The sequence below is a fragment of the Heloderma suspectum genome, chromosome 2 (assembly GCF_057233095.1).
Source record: "Heloderma suspectum isolate Gila_16-S chromosome 2, 16-S_ref, whole genome shotgun sequence".
In the NCBI taxonomy this organism is placed as follows: domain Eukaryota; kingdom Metazoa; phylum Chordata; class Lepidosauria; order Squamata; family Helodermatidae; genus Heloderma; species Heloderma suspectum.
In genome coordinates, this window is record NC_139459.1 from 336,991,464 (window position 1) to 337,009,253 (window position 17,790).

General features: G+C 45.6%; 1 protein-coding gene across 7 annotated transcripts in view; it reads right to left on the reverse strand.

Annotated features, from left to right (window-relative positions):
• Window positions 1-12,212, reverse strand: part of QRICH1 (glutamine rich 1) — a 37,416-nt gene extending 25,204 nt beyond the window's left edge. Inside the window, exons 1-2 of one of the 7 annotated variants that reach the window (XM_084840623.1) lie at window positions 8,237-8,338; window positions 6,142-6,203 (exon numbers count right to left, since the gene is read on the reverse strand). The gene's annotated coding sequence lies outside the window, so the exon portion shown is untranslated. Of the gene's footprint in view, window positions 1-6,141; window positions 6,204-7,673; window positions 8,378-12,037 lie in introns of those variants that run through there. The other 6 variants (XM_084840627.1, XM_084840625.1, XM_084840629.1 and 3 more) reach the window with 6 other exon arrangements.
• Window positions 12,213-17,790: the final 5,578 nt, after the last annotated feature.

Consider the following 17,790-nt stretch of genomic DNA (forward strand, 5'->3'; position numbering starts at 1 on the left):
AGTATTCACACCTAAAAAATGATATTGTAGAAAAAAGTGCAACTGAAATGATCAAGTGGCTGAAGCAACTCCCCCCCATGAACAAAGGTTACAGCAGCTGGGATTGTTTAGCTTAGAAAAAGGGTAACGGGAGACATGATTGAGGTGTACAAAATTATGCATGGTGTGGGGAATGTGGATAGGGAGACATATTGCTCCCCCTCATAATACTAGAATCCAGAGTCATCCCATGAAGCTGATTGGTGGGAGATTCAGGACAGATAAAAGGAAGGACTTCTTCAAACAGTGCATAATTAAACTACAGAATTCACTTCCACAAGGTGTAGTGATGGCCACCAAATTGGATGGCTTTAAAAGGGGACTGAACAAATTCCTGGAAGAGAAGGCTATCAATGGCTACTAGTCCCAATGCTTATATGCTACCTCCAGTAACAGAGGCAGTATGCATATGTACACTAATTGCTGGGGAACATGGATGGGAGGGTGCTGATACACTTAAGTCCTGCTTGTGGGATTCCCATGGCCAGCTGATTGGTCCCTGTGAACAGAATGCTGGACTAGTTGGACCTTGGTTGGACCCATCACGACTCTTCCTATGTTCTGATGTCCAATTTCTGGACGTCATACAAGTCAGTCAACAGTTCCAGATTCTTTGAATGTATTTTCAAAGTAAACATATATGCACATTAAGGTAGCATATTCTGAGCACAGAATATGTGTTTCTATATTCAAAGTGTGAGCTACTGTGTAGTGTATTAGCCATACACACCACTGTGGTTAAAACCCTACTTTTCAATGTTTTGAGGATGTTTTCTAAGCAAGGTAAGGATTACAAATAATTTGAAATGTTTAAGAGTGCTATACATACATACAAGAGTTGTAACAACTTATAGAGAATTTCTCACTAACTTAGCATTATGGTCTCTATTACTAAAGAATGTGTAATTAAAGAGGAACAACAAAATCTCAAAAAGAGACAGAACTACCACATGTATTAAACTGCGAGAAAGCCTGAGGTGAGGAAAAGTCAATCACTTCCATAGTCATTACAATGAGGCTACTCCGCATCCAGGCATTTATTTGTTCACAGGGGATTTAATATATTTATTCTACAAAAGTGGCCCTGCCTGCAGTCATATGTTATTTCTAAAGCTGTTTGCATGCAAGACACATATTGACACTAAGTGTCTACATCTCACTATTGCCGGACTCAAATTAAGGCGTCAGCTTCCAGCTACTGTTGAGAATAATGGAAAATGTCTGAGGCACTCTATCACTTTTGGTCTATGATAAGCCAAGCAGGTGTCTCAGGGCCTGTCTGGAGCAGTAAGTTTGCTGCTGCCCCCACGGATGCTCTTGCACAACTCCCAGTGATGTCTGGAACTTTCATCCACTTTATCAGAGTGGACCACAGACCATGCTAGCAATGCACACCTAAACTGAGCCATCTTGGTGTAACTACAAGATCCTGTCTAACTAAGCAGGTGAAAATCACAGATACTAACAACAGCTGTGTGGGAACAGCAATGGGATGGCAGCAACTGCAGGTAATGTATAAATGCAGTTGCAGCAAGCGATTCTAAAAAGAATTATAAGATTACATTTAATATGAGCCCCAATAGCTACAGGAAACATGCCATGCTAGATACACATGGATCTAAAAGACAAGGGATCAAAACCAAGCATTTTTTTTTAATGGAGACTCTCAATTTAATTGTTACAGCCTTTTAGAGTTATTTGAGGGTTTCAGCTGGGAGAAGTGGAATCTACACTCCTGGTTCACATGATCAAAACAAGCCACCATGGCTTGTTTAAAATGATGGGCATGTGCCAAGCGCCATTAGCCTAATTACCCACCTGGCTGCAGCTCGTTGTGTTGTCTGAACCCATGCACCATAGCTTGTTTTGAGGGGAAAACAACTCTTAAATAACCCATGGCCTATTGTTGGGTTATTTGAGGGTTGCTTCCCCCTCAAACAAGACATGTCACCCAGGTTCAGACAACACGACAAGCTGCTCCCAGGCAAGTAATTGCACCAACGACTCCCGGCACATGCTGCCAATTTAACATGAAGGGGCTACTCACACAACACGGTAACCCACGCTCAGTGGTTGAATGTGAGTTGCTGTCGAACTGTGGGTTGTTTGTTGAACCGTGGGTTAGCACTTTGTCTGAACTCAGGCCATTTTCTGCAGGGTGGCTTGTTAACCATGCAGTGTGGCTTGTTTGAGAAAAATAAGCCACACAGCATGGTTAACAAGCCAAAATAAAAAAGGGAACAGCTGCACCAATTGAATTCCCGTTTCAATACAGGTCTTTATCAAGGGAATTACAAACTCTTAAGAGACTTTTCTGGAGGATTCCCTCTCCCTTACTTCATTCAAAGAAGACACTAACACACAGTTCAAAAACAACCCACACTCAACCACTGAGTGTGGGTTAGCGTGTTGTGAAAATCCAGTCAAACATTTCCCCTGACAATGGACAAATAAATAAGCCACGGTGGCTGGTTTGATCGTGCCGACTGGGCCGTTGTCAGGGGAAATCTTCATGTTATAGCTAACTGGTAAAGGCGAACTACATTTTAGAAAGGGAAATATTTTTGTCCCATATTTTAGCCAGAGAGTTTTCAAATTAAGATACTTAGGGCACAATCCTATTCAGATAGGCGGCCGCCTCCAAACTCGGAGGTGACCACCTATCCAATGCAGGGCAGGAGAAGCACAGAGGGGATTGTTCCCTCCGCACTCCTCCTACCCTGCATTTTTGGCTAGACAGCCAAATGCAGCTATCTAGCCACAGGAGGGCTGAGCGGGGGAGGAGGCTGCTGTATGACACATTGGATGTGCTGTACAGGCATTTCCGCCCTCCCCAGCCCACAATGCCCCCCCGAATGCCCCTTTTTGGCCACTCTGCACTCCTCTTGCGAGCACAGAGGATGGGGCTGTTCCTCACTGCCTCCGAGGCGGCGCAGAAGTCAGGGGAGGTTGGTTTCCGGAAAACCAGATATCCTATGGCCGTGTAGCTGCTGTCTAGCGGACATAGGATTGCTCCCTTTATATATATTTTTTTAAAAGGATACTCACTTCTCCAATGAAGGCCCCCAGTTGGCAGAAGTGTTCTGGCTGGCTTCCTGTGAAAGCCAGAACTAATGATGCTATTCTCTTTGCTGCTGACCCAGTAAACACAATTCCCCAAGAGCAAGGGAGATTAAATCCAACATCTTTTGTCACAATGCTTTTTTCTCCAAAAGTAAAGGGAAGCATTTGGTGGCTCTAGCTAAAATCAGCCAATTCTGGTCAACAATATACCCTTTCCAAATCCAATTTCACTGCTGCCAAAGTGGGGTAACAATTCTCAAATAAGTATTAGATCTCACACTGAAAGCAAGTGCACTCTAATTCCAAATACATTACTACACCCCACCTATTTCAATATAATTTATATCAAATGGCTAAGGACACAGTCAGATTCTAGAACAGTTACAAGAACAGTTTGTTTTTTTAATTTCTGCCATGCTTTTAAAAATCATGGGTAAATTCTAAGTATCTCAAGGCTAAGAAAATTTTGATCTTCACACTTAGTCTCTCCCCAAAAGTATAAGTAATTACTGTGGGTATCTAACTGAAGATATTGATGAGGACTTCATTGTTTTGAAATCAGCACCTTTTGGAAATGCAGAGCCATTTAGTTTACCTCCATCTTTATACATACAGAGCAGGGGTAAGGCAACCTGGTGCCCTTCTGATATTTTGGACTACAATTCCCATAACTCACAGCCAGCTTGATCAATGGTCAGGAATATGGGAGCTATAGTAAAACCAGGAGGGCACCTGGTTGCCTACTCCTGATACAGAGAAATCTGAATTACAATTTGCTTAGTTACTTTGTAAAGTATTACTATTATGGGAAACGTTAATGCACACAGTACAATTTTCAAGGAATATGTAAGTTTCTATGAACCAGAGCATGTCTCAAAATATAAGAGCCTCCTGTCTCCTGCATCTCTTCGCATACAATTAAGAGCTGAGGCTAATTTGTAATCCTAGAAAATTATTAGAAGTTGTAGAATTGTAAATGCTAAAGCCATTTAAATATCCACTCAGGCTAACTACTACAAAATCAATCTGGTTTTATCTGACAGACCACCATATATAGAAAAAAATGAGAATTACCTCAAATTCAGCATATTTCCAGAAATTTTCAACATATTAATCTTAACAGGTTGAGGAAACATGGATTACAAAGTACCACCCATAAGTAGGCAAATAAACTCTTGTTGGATTTATTTGTGAGACATGTACCCTGCCCTTTAAACAATTTTTCAGGGCAGCATACAATATTTGCAATTAGTGGGAATAAACTAGTCACTCTTTAATTGAGAAGGGTTAAGAAGTACTATTCAGGGGTACAGGTAGGTGATCTGTCCTTTGATCCAGCGCAGTTCAGCATCTTCAATACTAACAAAGGAGTGAAGAATACATGTATTTGCAGAATTAGGAGGAATTACAAATACTACCAAGGGAAAAATAGTAAAATTCAAGGGTTTTCTTAAGTTGGACACTAATAACAGAACAATAAAATGATATTCAAAACCGAAATGTGAGAGTACTGTACACCTGAAAGAAAAACCTAACACAAGATGTAATGGATGTGTCCAGGTCATGGTATTAAGGCAGAATCACTGTATTTTGAGAATTTGCCCAGGTCAAGAAAGAACTGTTCAACCCTTCATCTCTTCAAGATACAGAAAGGGCTGAGGCAAAACAAAAGAAAGGAAGAACATATGCACTGAAGTATGCAGTACAGGGCTGGGCTTCCTCCTCTCGGCATGCTCTTAACCCCTCACCCATGCTGGCTGGAGAATGCTGGGAGCTGTAGGACTTCTTCTGTCTAAGCATGCATAGGATTATGCCCTCATTTATGTTGATTCTGGAGGGTCAAGTCAGATGGCATACCAAATTAGAGCTGTCCAAAAAGCCAAAGAGAAACAAGCACAGCTCATACTTCTGAGAGCCAATGTTAACGAAACTGAAATAAAACCCTGGATTAACATAATAACACTTTTGCCTTTTTCTCCCGTCGCTCCCAAAAGGAGCAGATATATGTTTGTGTTAGCTGATACAAGTTACGCAGGAAAGCGATGATCCCCTTATCCATACATTTTTACATCTTCATCAGCCAGCAATGGCTTACAACCCACCACAGCAGAGGATTAGTCCACTTCATAGCCTTGTGTGCGAATTCTAATCAGACACCAATATTAAACTGGAATACTTTGACACTGCATTCAAATTTCCTTTTTGAATTAACTACTGACTAACAGATGATATTCACCTTATTCCCCCCCCCCCCCATACTTCTGTAACATGCTGGCAGTTCTATGATTCCATGAAACAACTCTCATTTTCAAGCATGTAATTCTCATTATCATTGCTGCATCAGGAGGGGGGTCAGATTACAACTTTAACATTTGTACCTTCTCTTTACCAACACTTTACTGCCCCAGCACAAAAGATGAATATTGGAGAGGCAGCTTAGGTTGGTAAAGAAGTCTGCACTCTTCTGAAGTTGACAAAAATTCTACAATAGCAGTTCTTCAGAAGCTTGCCTACCCCTACACTAACCCAACATAAGCTATTTTACCTCCATGCAATCTTCCAGCCTTGGAATAATCACCTGCTATTTTATCTGTCACAACCACCAGTAAATTGCAAGAGGAGATATTCTAGAGTCTAGTGCTACAGTGCAAGGATACCATCAAGAAAAAAAAATATAATGTGCCTGTTGTGTCACACACTATTGTTGTATGTCTATATCTCTGGACATTGGCTACATTTATCATGTCAATAGTACCAGTGCTGCTAGAATTATATGGATTAATCAAAGATAAGAGAATTATTTACTGACCTTTCAGTCCTTACAAGACCTTGTATAATATGCTTTCCATTGTCTTTCATTTAAAAATAATGAAATAAATGGTATCTGAACAACTTCTCGTGGTTCAAAAAATAAGTCTTCCTGTTATCTGCATTTTCATGTAAAGGTCAGGCCAAGTCAGTTAGCAAGCAGTTAATTCGGAAAACTTAAGCATTATTGAAGGTACACACATTTGCAGTATGTGGACAATCTAGACTCACCAAGCACCATGCTGTTTGTATTTCTGATATTCGTGTCCTGAACTCTTAAGACTGGTGACATTCTGGAGAAGACAGAACAAAGAAACCCTTTCCATCCCCATTTTTAAAGTATTTTAAAAATACATACAAAGGGAAGGCAATCTTATTATTGCATACCACTGCTACACTGATTTTAAAAGGCAGAGTTCTAGAGCTTTTCTAATTCCTATTTACGTTTTCCTCTCCCAGAACTTTCTGAGCAAGCACTAAGCATCCAGAGAAGAAACCCCTTCCTTCCAGAATTATACTGGAAGTGAACTGCATGTAAATATCCCAGGGCATGGTCTAAATCAGGAATGGACAACTTGTGGTCCTCCAGATGTTTTGGCCTACAATCCCCATCATCTCTCACCATTTGCTATGCTGGCTGGGCTAATTGGAGTTGTAGGCCAACATCTGGAGGACCACAAGTTGCCCACCCTTGTCTAAGGGGATATGATCCAGTCACTTTGTTGAAGCTAAGCAGATCTAGATCTGGTTAATGCCTGGATGCAAGACTGCTTGGGAGCCCTATGCAATCTGCCTTGAGTTCAATGACTAAATAAAGGTGGTGCATAAATGGACTCAATAAAAACATTAGTATCAGCATAAATGAGCTTGCAGGTGGTAGGGTACCTGGAGCTTGGAATGAACTAGGAACTGATAGGACACAGGTATTGCTGTCTTCTACCACCAGTACTATTCTTCTAGTCAATCACCAAAGACAAGTCACAGTTCCACCTTGGCAAATCTGTTGCCTAACCCACTGGTTAAGACATGTTATGACAGTAGGTGCAGACAGTCTGGCACAGTATTTCCATACCAGTAGGGTGCTCTAGCCAAGGGTCTGTTAGCCTAAGGGCCCTATCAGGAATGAGGTGGGCTCCAGTCCACGACAGTTTGTGCTCTAATAAATTGATTAGTTTTAAAAGGTGCCACAAGACTCTGAGCAATGCTAAAGATAGAGTTCACATGATAGACTCACAGAACTGAAAGCCAGAAAAGGGCACTCAGTAGGTTCTTGCATCCATCTCTTATCAGTAAACATAATTTTAAAAGGTAAGATATTTTAATCAGTTATTTCAGGGACATAGCACAGGTTAAAATACAGCTATCTTGCTTTAATGGCAAAATCCAGAAAGAACTAATCTGTACAACTGTGATCTGCACAACTGTGAAGAGGGAAAAGTTGCTTAGCTGTTGGAATCATTCAGCTGACCTAAATGAAAGTGGCTCACTGTCTAGGAACCAGTGTTATTATTTGTCAATCGCTTGTGACTGCTAGATGGTGTACAAATATGTACACCATCTAGCAGTCACAAGCGATTGACAAATAATAACACTGGTTCCTAGACAAGGCCCACACACCAAGGGCCCCGCCTTAGCATGCTGCGCCTTCGTTATTACAGCCTTCTGGCCAAGGGTGGAGATAAGCATCCTGTTCGCGGAGCGTTAGCGCGAATGGCTAGGAGCAAGGAAATCGGCCTCAGCCGGCGCGACACGACGCAGCTCACCCCGCCTCCCCGGGGCTCTGCAGCACCAGGGCCCGCTGGCCTCATCCTGGAACTTCGCCTGCTGCTGCTCCTGAGCCGGCGCCTTTGAGAGAGAAATCGCGCGCGCCCCCGTCTGTGGATGAGGCGCGCGCCTGATTCTAGGTGCTGCTTTCTACTGCGCGTTACAGCCAGCAGGACCGCGCTCGTGCCCCCTCCCTTCCTCCCCCCGTCCAGAACCAGTGGGCGGGGGCGCGGAGAAAGAGCTGGGAACATAAGGCGGGGCCGAGCACAGGGGCATGGTGCAGGCCTCAAATGTGCGCGCCCCGGCCCGATACCGCCCTACGAGCCGTCAATCCCCGCCCGTGCACGCGCTTCGAGTGGCGGCAGCGTCGCCACACAACAGCCGGGGCCGGGCTCGCGGGAGCGCGCCCCGGCCCCGCTACCCCTCCCCCTCCTCTTCCTCCTCGTCGCCGCCGCCGCCTCCCCTCCCCCGGTCTGGAACAGCGCCTCCCTCCGAAATACCGCGCCCTCCGCTCCCGTAAGCGCCGCTTGGCTCCCCGCGGCCTAGTCCAGGTCCGCCTCACCCCGGCCCCTCTGCCGCCTCGCGCCGTCGCCACCTCAGGCCCCGCGTCTTTTTTCCCCTCACAGCTCCCTGGGCGCCATCTTACATTCAACCCTCCGTAACCAATCGGCGCCCGGGCTCAAGCTCGCGACAGCTCCGCCTCTAAGCCGCGCGAGAGGTACACATCGAGCCACGCCCCTTGCCTTAAAGTGGACGAGCCCTTCGAGGGAGGGCGGGAAGGAAGGAGGGACCAGAAAAGGTGGGGCGGTGGGAGAGAGGAGAAACGAGCGTGGAAGGAACGTGCAGGGGCGATATCCCAGTCAGGTCGCTTTTCCGCGACAAAAAATGCTGTGCTCGTGGATGAGCCCCTCTAGGTACATTCTGTCGTCGTCGTCCCCCATCTCCAGTACAAGCCCTCGCACGCACCCAGCCCCTTACTGTGTACTCCTTGACATGGTGACCCCGCTCTGTAGGTGTCTTCTTCTTCGCCTATGGGACTTTTTTTTTTTTTTTAATCCTATAGGAGTTTTTACCCGTTTTCTCTACAACTTCCTTCTAGCTATCTATGGCACAGATAAAAAGCCATCCCCGAAGAAAGCTGTGATTCAGGTATTAAAAGTAATCTTTGCCCAAAGGGGGACCCCAGTCCACAAAAGTTTGTCATAACATTTAAAGAGCTTGTGAACTCTTGCCTCACTTATCCCCAGTGTAAAGCTTCAGGTTTATCACTGCTCTCTCCCCCTCAGGAATAGGCCGTTAAAATACATAGAACTGGGCCATTAAGCAGTCTGCAGGTAGCAACTCTCGCAACTGTCCCATCTCAGGGCAAGTTCTTGCCACCGAGGACAATGAGACAATTCAGAAAAAGGAAGAAGTGTTGTGGCACCTTAAAAACCTAACAGATTTACTTGAACATGTAACTTAGCAAGAATAAGATCTCTCCATCCCTCTATTGCATAGTCCATTATATAACTGCGAAGTTATTTTTGTTTCTTGCAAGACAGCACTCTTGCTCTCCCCAGTCCCAAAGTATTCTGACATATTTCCACAGTGTACTCTAGTGTGCTCCCACAAATTTCAGAGCATCTCCCTTACTCCAAGCCAAGGCTAATGAGGTGTCAGAAGCGTGCAGGTACTCACCAACCAGCATGGAGGGTTTTCCCCATTAAATCACATTCACAAAAGAAATAATTCACTAGGCCAGGAAGAGCTATGTCATATATTACACAATATTTTCACTCTTTTCTTCCTGACCTCATGGAATACTCCCAACCTCAACAGATCTATCGTTGTTGTGTATTGTATTATAATAGAACTATATTTTAGCTCGGTCCTAGATCAGAGAAAACCAGAACACCCACACACACAGTCTTCATGAGAAGCAGACTGTATGCACATTAAGTTTTGCAATGCAGTTGTACTGATCTGAGTGGTGTCTTGTTTCAGTTAAGATGAATTCTAGTTTGGAGTAAAAGAGAAGTTATAAGCCTCTGTCTCCAGCCTGACCAAAATAATATCCAATGAGCAGTTTGCATGGAGCAGCACCCCCTTTGAAACTTTATAGCACAGGTAAATGCTTGTGGCAGCAATAAGAAGCGGGGTGGGGGGACCTTCCACTGGAGTTCAAAGAGGGAAAGTCCAGCTAACACAAATTAAGAGCAGACCAGCAGCAATTATGGAACCATCAGAAGCTGCAGAAACATGTCTTTCATTTGTGGGGAACAAGCCCCTAGTTTCTAGCTGGGACAACCATATAGACAAATCTGAGAGAAGAACTCTTATGACAGAACTAAGGATTGCCTCTCTAAGGCACCATGTAGTTGAAGTAGAAAGATAAAGGGCCTTCAGAACTGCAAAATACTTTATCAATATTGAGAGATCAGACCAAGTAGCATAAGGTAAGCACCAGCTCCATGCACGGGTGCTGAAGAAAACTCTTTTACAGATACTAGCTTGGATCCAGATATAACCCTGCATTGAGTAGGCCCACTGAAATAAATGGGACTTATAGTCATTACTAACTTGTCCCATTGATTTCAATGGGTCTGCTCTAAGCATGACTCAGCCTGGATCTAACACACAGAGTCTCTGTTCTGGCAATAAAGAATTCAGGGAATGATCAACATACTACTCTGCTTCCCTTCAAGTGAGTTTGCAATTATGAAACCTGGAGCCCCATCTTAAGTAATCCCTAGTTCCCAAAGCTCATAACATCTTCCCAGGCTTCAGCAAATTTTCCAGTAACAGATTCAGGGATTAGCACTATCCCCACCTTAGCTCTGGTAGAATTCAAGACCTTCTCAATGTATGTGAACAATATATGCCTTAATGGCATTTGGGCAGTTTGCTCATGTTGTTGTTGTTCAGTCATTAAGTCGTGTCCGACTCTTCGTGACCCCATGGACCATAGCACGCCAGGCCTTCCTGTCCTACGCTGTCTCCTGGAGTGTGCTCAAGTTCATCTTCATTGCATTGGTGATGCTATCTAGCCATCTCATCCTCTGCCGTCCCCTTCTCCTTTTGCCTTCAATCTTTCCCAGCATCAGGGTCTTTTCCAGTGAGTTTGCTCATGATATGTATGTAATTGACTGATACCAAGATGCATGAAAGTAATTTTATATTACAGAATGTAAAAGGAGATTTACAGTACAATCCTATACATGTCTACTCAGATGTAGGTCCCACTGAGTTCAATAGGGCTTACTCCCATGTAAGTGGATATCTGATTGCAGCCTTAAGCAGATTCCCTTTGCTCCCCAACAGATCTATTCAGTGCAAGGGGCTGGGGGGGTGGGCTGGAAGACTGCAAGATGGTAAACAAAAAACTGTCTCCAACAAAATCCAGAAGCACAAAGAGGGAAATTAGGAAGCATTCTGTTATACCAAGAGTACTTCCTCTCTGTTTTTCTTTTGCAGAGAGATCAGCTATTCCGATTGTTCCCCTAGACAGCAAGCTTACACTGAGGTACCTCCCAAATGGGCTGACTCTTTGAGCACTTTCTGCTGCTAAGTTGAAATATTTGTTTCTTTTATCTGAAGGGACTTTAGCAGCATTTGTGGGCCTACTAGGAGGCAGGGAGGTCCAGTTCTACCCAGAAGAGATGTCAATTCCACCAAAGCTCTTTGAATACATCAAATCAATGAAGATCCCGAAAGGACCCTAGCAGACAACCACAAGAAAGCAACCCTATCTGGAACTTTCACATTCGCCTCAGAACCTGCAATTTAAACACATAACTTCAACAAAGCTTTCTTTCTTGAGGAATATCACCAAAAGGAGGCCTGAGGTCAGCACAGAAAAATTAATAAAACATGACCAATCTGGCTTTTCACTTAAAAAATAATGCGATAACTTAACTCTTCACATGACTTGGCTGGAATTAAGTACTTGTCCTTCCCATTCCTGTGAGGTAGAGCATTCAAAGCAGCTGAGCCATAAGCTATTTCTAGCAAATGGAAATACTTGGAGCCACTTTCCGAGGGCCTTTAAGGAATTACATGCCACAACCACTTTGCTTCCTTTCTCATAGGCATCTCCCTTCTACCAATTAAAAGAGAAATGGTACTAGTTCTTCTCTCCAGCACGGAGGAGAGTCTGCATGGCAGACTAGTCTAGTGGAAACAAGCATCAGGCTCGGGGACATATTTCTAGTACTACTGGCCTGGTACCCCTCCCTCAGTTTCCATTCCCTATTTTTAAAAAGGAGAATAATGGCAGCCTACTTCATGGGGTCATTGGGAGGACACACAGGTTGTGCAGCTAATATTACTGCAGACTCCGTTAGAAACGAGGAGCTACTCTCTAAACAGAAAGGGCCCATACCTTCCATGTGGTACACACACTATTGGCTCTGGCACAGCTTGACAGCTCCGGCTGAGCTCCCCTGGGAGCCTCTGCCATCCTAACCAGCCAGGCTACTCCAGGAGAGAGGCTGGGGGCTGCCCTTCTCTGCATCCTCCCTGAAGGTCTTGGCTGCTGGGCGCTACATGGCTGCTGTGGCAAGTGCCCGGCGGGAGGGACTGAGAGCAGCCAGCCTTTCTGCAGGGGTTCACCCAAGGGCGGTGTCCAAGGCGAGGGCCCAGCGGCCTTTCCGCATCTCCCCACCCACCGACCGAGACAAGGCTGGCTCAAGGAAACGCGCAGGCTGCTTTAATATCCCCATGTGCTTGCAGACAACCTCCCACTCCACGGTACCAACAACCGCTCCTTAAGGTGGCGCGGCCCAGGGTAGGATGGGGATTTTTCCGCCGCCCGGCTTCCCCTGTCCTCCGACCGGTGCGCGGGCTGGGCCCCGCCGGGAGTTCTGCCTTGGATCAGCGGGCTTCCCCAGCAGCCCCCGTCTGGGGCCAAGCGGACACAGGGCTACTCCCACGCTGCTTTCTAGTCGCAAACCTCTCCAGCCCACCTTAAAAAGGGCCCAGAGTTACTAACTTTGCGACTAGACCTTGGTGTTTGTACACAGCAGAAAATGTGCAGGACGTTAAAGGTGCAGTGACCCTGATTTCTGCCTTCCTTGGAGGAGTGGAGGCGGGCGGGGAGGTAGCGCGGAGGCGAGCGAGGCCTCAGGCGCCGGGCCGGGATCGGGCCGCTCCTAAGGGCAAAGGTTAGCGAAGAAGGGAGAGGAGCTGGCGTCCTTCCGACCGGCGGCCCAGGCTGGTGCAGCCGCCGCTCACGCACGCAGACGGAGCGGCGAGTGACTGATGATGATGTCGTCTTTTGGCCGTTCCAGCCGCCGGCCTCTGCTGCCTGCTCCGAGGCAACCAAAAATATCACTCGGCGCTTCCCAGAAGCAAGCAGCATAATTGATGCTGCCATCCCGGCCTGGATACTGGAGGCTGGACGGGTGTGGTGGGAGGAGGACGGCGGGGATTCGAAGAATTCTGCTGCTCAAAGAGATCGTGCAAATCGGGAGACATCTGCATGCCTCTTCCTTCTGGTTGCATATGTACTGATTGGTTTTTGCAGAACGGGGGGGGGGGGGGCGTGCGCCTTCCTCAGACCTTGACAATAATAGGACTGGGCTCCCTGGTTTTACATAACAGAACACCCACAGCGTTTTAAATGCTCACAGTAGACAGAGTGTTCCTGCGTGTGGTGTGCTGCCTAGACATGAGAGCTGGCCAAGACACGCAGGCTGCGTTCGCCTTTACCAGAAGATGTGCACAATCTTATCAGGGCCTTGGCCGGGCAGGGTAGAATCCAGAACTTTATGTTCTGCTAGGCTGTGGTGTTGGAGGAAAATTCTGAGAGTGCCTTGGGCTTCAAGAAGATCAAACCAGTCCATACTCCAGGAAATAAAGCCAGACTGCTCACTTGAGGGGATAATATTAAAGGCAAAACTGAAGTACTTTGGCCACATAATGAAAAGACAGGATACCCTGGAGAAGATGCTGATGCTAGGGAAAGAGGAAGGCAAAAGGAAGAGGGTCCGACCAAGGGCAAGGGGGATGGAGGATATTCTGGAGGTGACAGACTCGACCTTGGGGGAGCTGGGGATGGCGACGGCCGACAGGAAGCTCTGGCATGGGCTGGTCCATGAAGTCACGAAGAGTCGGAAGCAACTGAACAACACCAACAGGGCCGTGGAGGCCCAAACTGAAACCTTCATTCAGCCATGAAGCTCACCAGGTGACTTTGGGACACATGCTCTCTCAGGCTCACCTTCATCACAGAGTTGTGAGGATATAGCAAAACTGGCTCAAGACACGTTGCTTCCCAAGGAGCAAATAGCACCCCCACCCACATCAAAGTGCATAGTACCCAAATTATTTTGGCACCTGAGGGAGAAAACCTCACAAGCACCTTCCCTTCCTAGGCAGCAAAAATATAACAGCAATACATTACTTTCTGCCCTTTTGTGACACCCAAAATCAGCTGTCTGAGGCATTGCTCGAGCTCCTCCGAGGAAAGGCAGGATATAAATATAATAAATAACATGCTAAAATGCCAGGGCTGAGATTGTGCAAAGCTCTCTTTCTTCCTTCTGCCATGAAAAACCACTCTCTGTTTCAATATGTATGTTGCTTCACTCTTTTCCTTCCATGGTCGCACCAATAGAAGTTCCCACCAAATGAATACATTTTTATAATACCTATATCACTCCTCTGATCACAAGATGTAGAGTGCAGAACTCCTCAGACACATATCCACAGAGAGCTCTTATATAGCTTCTGCTCAAAGGGTTGTGAGAATTGATAGTGGGGGATGGGGTGGAGAACTATGTTATGTCACTCTGGCCTCCTTGAAGGAAGGGCTAGATAAAAAGGTAATGTGCCAGGGAAGTTGTGGGGAGGCCTTTTCACCTCAAGGGCTGCATTCCCTTGTGAGTAACCTGGGAACTGCATGCCACTGGTAGGCAGAACCAAAATCACATACACGCTCCCCCCACCACCAATCCATCCCATACAGACACCATCCATCCACAAATGCCCTACTCCCATCCATCTGACCAGCCATTCTATAATTGTGTAGCTATTTTTGTGTCTTGACATAGCCCAGATGGAGAACTGGTGGGTCGGATTCAGCCTGTAGGCCAGAGGTTCCCCTCCACTTGTTCTAGGGCATCCAGCCAACTTGTACAGACAGGGCAGATTAGGACTCACAGGCCTGATTCACACATAATGACAACCCAGAGTATGGGTTGTTGTTACATGTGGATCCTGCACTGTGGTTTAAATATGGGTTGTTAACCGTGAACAACCCAGGAAGAGAATCTGTGGTTTGTTGTTGGGTTGTGAGCTCTGGGTTGTTACTGCTTAAGATCCCATAGTTAAACCATAGTGCAAGGTTCACACATAACGACAACCCATGATTCAACAACAGCCCATACTCTGATGTTGTTATGTGCTAACCAGGCCATTGTGAGGATGGATCAATAACAGGAGCAACCTGTCTTTCAGGGAAGCACAGGTTTTCTGGGAAGCCTATGATTTTCAGCTTCTATTTTGTTTAAAGGGTGAGCAAGTTTCCAGTTTTCATGGTATAAAACTGAAGGTTCAGGTTTTGATACTTTGCTAAATACATTGTTGGCAACTACATCAGGGTTTTTAAAAAAATACTAGGTGCCCCCAGGGAAAGGGGGGGGGGCGGTTCATTGGGACTGCAGTGCACAGGAAGGAGTTTAATTCTTCTCTCCCCAGCTGCGGTCCCAAGATAAATCACGCCCCCTACACTGCAGTTAGCCATAGCATTTGCAGCATCTGGGCTGGGGGTTCATCAGGATTGCAGCTAGGGAGGGAAAGAGTTTTGTGACACCTTGAACACTTATTGTGGCTTAAACTTTTGTGGACTAGACACACCATCAGATATATGAAGTGAGCTGTAGTCTATATAAACCTGGGCCATCTTAATTGTAGGCATCTGGTTGGCCACTTGGAAACAGGATGGCAGACTAAATGGGCCTTTGGTCTGATTGAGCAGGGCTCTTACGTTATTTATGAAAGTACCTAATTGGTGTTAGGTAGTGAATAACTTAAAAAGAAACAGTACTTGATCACCAGCTCACAATCTAAAAGACATGAGACAAAAAGAAGAGCGGAGTTGGAGGGAAAACATTAAAGCAGAGGTAGGAAACCTATGGCACTCCAGAAGTTGGACTCTAAACTCTCATCAACCCCAGCAGCCTGGCCAATGGTCAGGTGTAATGGGATCTGTAGTCCAACATATGGTGGCCACAGTTTCCCCACCTGAGTTTAAAACAATGATTAATCTAGGAGGAGGAAAGATCCAAAATAGTAAAATGATGTATTAAGAGGGAAGTGCAAGAGAGAAAATGAGAGTTTTTAATAATTTCTTCTTGTTGTTGTTCAGTCGTTCAGTCGTGTCCGACTCTTCGTGACCCCATGGACCATAGCACGCCAGGCCTTCCTGTCCTGCACTTTCTCCCAGAGTGTGCTCAAGTTCATATTCATTACATCGGTGATGCTATCTAGCCATCTCATCCTCTGTCGTCCCCTTCTCCTTTTGCCTTCAGTCTTTCCCAGCATCAGGGTCTTTTCCAGGGAGTTTTCTCTTTGCATTAGATGGCCAAAATATTTGAGCTTCAGCTTCAGTATCTGTCCTTCCAATGAGCAGTCAGGGTTGATTTCCTCTAGGATTGACTGATTTGACCTCCTTGCAGTCCAGGGGACTCGTAAGAGTCTTCTCCAGCACCACAGTTCGAAAGCATCAATTCTTCGGCGCTCAGCCTTCCTTATAGTCCAGCTCTCACAGCCATACATTACTACTGGGAAAACCATAGCTTTGATTAGACGGACCTTTGTCGGCAAGGTGATGTCTCTGCTTCTTACTATGCTGTCTAGGTTGGCCATAGCTTTCCTCCCAAGGAGCAAGCGTCTTTTAATTTCAGGGCTATAGTCACCGTCTGCGGTGATCTTGGAGCCCAAGAAAATAAAATCTGTCACTGCTGCCATTTCTTCCCCTTCTATATGCCAGGAAGTGATGGGGCCAGATGCCATGATCTTAGTGTTTTTACTGTTGAGTTTCAAACCAGCTTTTGCACTCTCCTCTTTCACCCTCAACAAGAGGCTCTTGAGATCCTCTTCGCTTTCTGCCATTAGGGTGGTATCGTCTGCATATCTCAGGTTGTTGATAATTCTCCCGGCAATCTTCATTTCGACCTGTGATTCATCCAACCCAGCGTTTCTCATGATGTACTCTGCATATAAGTTAAATAAGCAGGGTGACAATATGCAGCCTTGTCGTACTCCTTTCCCAATTTTGAACCACTCGGTTGTTCCATGTCTGGTTCTTACAGTTTCTTCTTGACCCTGGTACAGGTTTCTCAGGAGACAGGTAAGGTGGTCTGGTACTCCCATCACTTTAAGAATTTGCCACAGTTTGTTGTGATCCACACAATCAAAGGCTTTAGCGTAGTCAATGAAGCAGAAATAGACGTTTTTCTTGAATTCTCTTGCTTTCTCTATGATCCAGCGAACATTGGCGATTTGATCTCTAGTTCCTCTGCCTCTTCAAAACCCAGCTTGTACTTCCGGTAGTTCTCGGTTTGCATACTGCTGAAGCCTAGCTTGTAGGATTTGGAGTATCACCTTGCTGGCATGTGAAATGAGCGCAATTGTGCGGTAGTTTGAACACTCTGTGGCGTTGCCCTTCTTTGGAATTAAACTGACCTTTTCCAGTCTTGCAGCCATTGTTGAGTGTTCCAAATTTGTTGGCATATTGAATGCAGCACTTTAACAGCATCATCTTTTCGGATTTTAAATAGCTCAGCTGGAATACAGTCATCTCCGCTAGCTTTGTTGTTACTAATGCTTCCTAAGGCCCACTTGACTTCACTCTCGAGGATGTCCAGCTCAAGTTCAGTGACCGCACTATCATGGCTATCAGGGACATTAAGATCTTTCCTGTATAGTTCTTCTGTGTATTCTTGCCACCTCTTCTTAATCTCATCTGCTTCTGTTAGGTCCCTGCCTTCTTTGTCCTTTATCATGCCCGTCTTTGCACAAAACGTTCCCTTGAGATCTCCAATTTTGTTGAAGAGATCTCTAGTCTTTCCCATTCTGTTGTTTTCCTCGATTTCTTTGCATTGTTCATTTAAGAAGGCCTTCTTGTCTCTC